Source organism: Rhinopithecus roxellana, chromosome 2 (assembly GCF_007565055.1).
Source record: "Rhinopithecus roxellana isolate Shanxi Qingling chromosome 2, ASM756505v1, whole genome shotgun sequence".
Taxonomy (NCBI): domain Eukaryota; kingdom Metazoa; phylum Chordata; class Mammalia; order Primates; family Cercopithecidae; genus Rhinopithecus; species Rhinopithecus roxellana.
This window is the reverse complement of record NC_044550.1, coordinates 65201063-65206020: the sequence shown is the minus strand read 5'-3', so window position 1 is coordinate 65206020 and position 4958 is coordinate 65201063. Positions and strand designations below refer to the sequence as shown.

The window sequence follows — 4958 nt, the reverse complement described above, 5'->3', positions numbered from 1 at the left end:
TTCCCACCTTCAGCAAAAATCCTTTAGGGCAGCAAGCGCAGCAGGAAACCTGTCATTAACAACCACCATGGTGTCACATCAGCGATTCTCAGGAGCCCTCACTCCACTATTTAACTCAGCTATTTACCTCATCGGGGAGATCTTTGTTTGATTGTCAGAAAATAGAACATGTACATTTGTCTGTCATAAACACACACAAGCTCTCCAGAGCATAAATAAACAAAACGATCATGTACATTGGTAAATGTGTTTGCATTATTTAACCAAACCAGATGAAGCATGTGAATAACCCTGCATATAAAGTACCATCAAGTAACTTGCTTGTAATCTGTCTTGTACAATACAGTCATTGCCACTCATTGCACTCACCCGATTCAGACCCTGGAAATGTACTATTTTTAGTTGGGCTTTGTACACCACTATTTACAAAGAGCACTGTTAAATCCTTTGAATAGCAGCCAAGAAGTTGGGTGAGAACCTAGAAACCTGCCACACAGATCAGCATCCTAATCAACCCTGGGACAGACAGTGCTAAAGATCCGCCTTTCTTTCCTTTTCTTCTTCCCCTTTGTCTCCCCGGGAATATCAATGTAAAAGAGGAAAGGAGACAAAGAGTTGGGCCTTATCTGTTCTTGTCGTTCAAATGGGTTGCTTTACTCACTCTCCTAGATAACAGCCCATTTGTCAACATCTTTGGCGGTTTAAGCTGTTCTTTGTCAAAACCACTTTTGGAAACGATTTGACCATTTATTTACATGGGAGCCAACGTGACGGCAGCAGGTGCGTCATGGAAAACTCGGACGTGGGTGCTTCAAAGCCGCTGGGATTTGGTCACGTGATAGCCCGCCTGCTGCCCGGCCAGCGGGCCAAATGGCCACACGGGAAGGAGGGACAGAGTAGAAAATAGTAGGCAAAGTGTTGGCGTGAGGCAGGTGGTGGATGAGGCAGTCGCAAAGAGAAAGGATTGCAACACCAGGGAGGAGATGAAAGGCCTCATATCATTTTGCAGCCAACAAGAAACCTGAAGGAACTAAGATTGGCTCTATTTCTACAGCTTGTGAAAAGCTGAGAACGGAAGCAATGACTGGGCTAATTCTGGACAAAATTTTTTAAAATGATTTTTGTCACAGGAACCCAGATCTTCGCCTCAATTCTTTGCTTTTGTCTAAATTGCTCATTTTTCCAAATTTCTGTGAGTAATTCTTGTAGGTGATGTGAATTGATTTGCCTTTGGTGTACTGGACAAGATTTTATTTTATTTTATTATTTTATTTTTGAGATGGAGTTTCGCTCTTGTCGCCCAGACTGGAGTACGGTGGTGTGATCTCAACTCACTGCAACCTCTGCCTCCCGGGTTCAAGCGATTCTCCTGCCTCAGCCTCCTGAGTAGCTGGGATTACAGGTGCCCGCCATCATAACAGCTAATTTTTGTATTTTTAGTACAGATGGGATTTCACCATGTTGGCCAGGCTGGTCTGGAACTCCTGACCTCAGGTGATCCACCTGCCTTAGCCTCCCAAAGTGCTGGGATTACAGGTGTTAGCCACAGCGCCCAGCCTGGACAAGATTATTTGAGACATCCCTGGTGGCCTAAATTGTGAAGGATTTGCCCCCTGTTTCCTTTTGTCCACTTTCCTCATAGTGCCATTTTGTTTTGTCTTCATTCAGCCTGAACTGGCTGGTGAAAGTGGCACAGCCAACTGTTGCCAGGCATGATGTCCTGTCAAACTCCTGTATCTGCATGGGTATGTTCTCATGTTCTCTGAAATATTATTCCTTTCCCTTAACAGAGCTCACCAGACAAGAAATAGACAAGTGTTCTAAGTACTTTGAATCAAAAGTGGTCTCTGAATTTAAGGCATTTTTATTATTTTATGTGTTATTTGTAGTTCAAAAGGGTCTTCCTATTCATCATAGTATTAGAGGCATCTGATGGAAAAGTAGTGTGCCAAGGTGATTAGTGACAACAACAACAAAAGCAACTTATTTTTGAGCCTGTGAAAGGCCCTGTTCTAGACACTTTATACAAGAGCTGTATCCTTACTGATAGCCCTGCAAGGTAAGTATCATTTTTCACATTGTGGGGAAGTACTGAATTTCGGGAGGGTACTGGGGCAAGGTCACCAGTCAATCAGTGGCAGATAGGAAATTCAAACCTAGGTTTGTTGGGTTCTTTCTACTACACCAGGCAACACCATTTGTAAATGTGAACTCATTCTGAGCATCAAAGGACAATTGACTTTACTTTGAAGACACTCAATTCCATATTGGTTTCAGTTATTTTAACAGACTCAACATGTTTAATTATCTCAGAACTTTTACAGAATAGCAATTGTTATTTCCCTGGTAGAATTAGGCTTGCCTCTAAGTATTTTTAATTCCTTAACATCTTCTAAGTATTCCATTTGACCTGATCCTTTTCCTTGGTGTGGTCTGGAGAATGTGGTCTATAGAAACAATGTATAAGAATATCCCGGTCCAGCACCGGTGGCTCATGCCTGTAATCCCAACACTTTGGGAGGCCGAGGCGGGCAGATCACAAGGTCAAGAGATCGAGACCATCTTGGCCAACATTGTGAAACTCCGTCTCTATAAAAAATACAAAAATTAGCTGGCCATGGTGGCGCACTCCTGTAGTCCCAGCTACTCAGGAGACTGAGGCAGGAGAATCGCTTGAACCCGGGAGGCAGAACTTGCAGTGAGCCGAGATCGTGCCACTGCACTCCAGCCTGGGCAACAGGGCAAGACTCTATCTCAAAAAAAAAAAAAAAAAAAAAAAGAATATCCTGACTTTTTTATAGGTGCATAAATACATAAAGAATCTTTTCCCCAACCCCAAGTATATAGGAATACCACTATATAGCAGGCTTGCATGCTTGCAAACTTTGAAAGCAGTAATTGAACAAAGATTGGGCAAGGTTATGGTGAATAGGAAAGAGAACAAAGTTCGTGAAGAGGTGCAAAGAAAAGAGGAAGTAAGTGTTGGTAAATTTTGCATGTACAATAGTATTTCTGTCACAGTGAATGTCTTCTCAATAGATTATTCTCACTTTCCTCCTACATATCCATTTATTTTGTTGGACACCAACACCCAATAAAGATAATGGGAACAAATAAGAACTATAGCTCTTAATATAGATTCTAGAAAGTGAAAACTGCTTTTTATAGCTCTAAAACCAACGCTTTTGGCTTCAATATAGATTGAAGATATCTCTCTACCATTTACTACCTGAGTTTTTTTATTCGCTTGTATAACCATGTTCTATTTCTGTTTTGTTTGAAAAGAAAATGAAATAGAATTACCTCCTACACTCACACTGCTATTGACATTAAATTTCATCTTCTTTTATTGTGATCAGCAAAGTTACTCATAACATTGGAATTTGTTTTTTGGTTTTAAAGTTATAGCTGCTGCTGTTGTTGGAACAATTGGTATTGCTTTGGCACTGTGTTCCACCTAAACTCATGGCATTTGTGTATTATTTACCTTTCAGAAAAGCTATTCTCCAAGAAGAAAAAGAAAATGGAAGTACAAATTTCCAACAGCACACATTTTCTCTGCTCTCTCCTTGGCTCTGAAAGAGGATGCGTGAAACAGAATTTCAGGCTGTAATTAATGCAGCTCTTCATAAGATAAGAGGTTCTTTTATCTACAGAAAAATTGCTGCACTAATTCTCAACAAGAAGTGCAATGCTCCGGTTAATGCTCTTTCTACAAGAAGAATTCACCTATTCTACGCTCTACATATTTACAGACAAATTTGAATATTTTGTTATGGGAAACTGAAGATGGGTAAACATACAATGATAATAATACTTTATAGGGCTAAATATAAAAACCTTAAATATTAATATTATGTTTGGATAAATGCTGAATACAGTCACATAAAGAATTTTCAAATAACATTGACGCTACAGGCATATACTTGTAAGCACAGACCTTAATTGGGCACAACTTAGATCCAGCAGTCTCTGAGGGGGAGAGTAAACAAACTGGGAAATGCATCCTCACTTGATACAGTGAGGAAAAAGAGCTGTGGTTCCTTGCTCTGCTCTAAAGTACTGTCCAAAGAAGGACGAAGCCCCACCGTTTGTATTTTAATTGAAATATTTCCTTGTAGAATGCACATTCCAATTTAGAAACAATACTTCCTGTATGTATGTTTCATGTGTGTGCTTGGAATAATTGGTAATGTGTTGGCACTGTGTTCCACCTAAATGCATGGCATTTCTATACTATTTAATGTTTTGTTGTTGTTGTTGTTTTTGACATGGAGTCTCAGTCTGTTGTCCAGGCTGGAGTGCAGTGATGTGATCTTGGCTCACTGCAACCTCTGCCTCCCAGGTTCAAGAGATTCTCCTGCCTCAGCCTCCTGAGTAACTGGGATTATAGGTGCCTGCCACCACGCCTGGCTAATTTTCTTTTCTTTTTTTTTTTAAGAGATGGGGTTTCACCATGTTGGCCAGGCTGGTCTTGAACTCCTGAACTCAGGTGATCCACCCACCTCAGCCTCCCAAAGTGTTGGGATTACAGGTGTGAGACACTGCGCCTGGCCTTTTAATGTTTTCTCAAAAATCAATTTTCTAAGAAAAAAAAAGAAGAATGGGAATACAGCAAATGAGTAGAAGACAAGAGATCACAAGAATCATGCCTGAGGTCCTGGCAAAGAAGACCCCACTGTAAGGCAGTGTGGCACCTCTGATTCATTGGCCCCTTTGTATGGCTCTCCATTTCTATATCCATAAATAATAAGATTTTCATTCCCTTCCTTCCACTCTGTGAGGTGGACCTGAAATGGGTAGAGAGGTTTATCACTGGGTGCAAGGCTAAGATGCTCAGTTAAAGCAGGAAATTAGGTAGTTTGGCTGAGAAATATGTGTAATTTCTAAGCGTGATTATTGCAAGTAAAAATGAGTGATGTTTCATTCAACAAGAGGGTTATTGTAATTCAGGGTAT

At 40.7% G+C, this 4958-nt stretch overlaps 1 long non-coding RNA gene across 2 annotated transcripts; it reads left to right on the top strand.

Annotated features, from left to right (window-relative positions):
• Nucleotides 1-943: 943 nt before the first annotated feature.
• LOC104674248 lies at nt 944-4211 on the top strand. Of its 2 annotated transcripts, XR_749620.2 has the most exons (4): nt 944-1192; nt 1669-1745; nt 1890-2059; nt 3495-4211. It is a non-coding gene; the product is annotated as an uncharacterized LOC104674248 (long non-coding RNA). The 2 variants fall into 2 exon arrangements; XR_004055333.1 differs by lacking the exon at nt 1669-1745.
• Nucleotides 4212-4958: the final 747 nt, after the last annotated feature.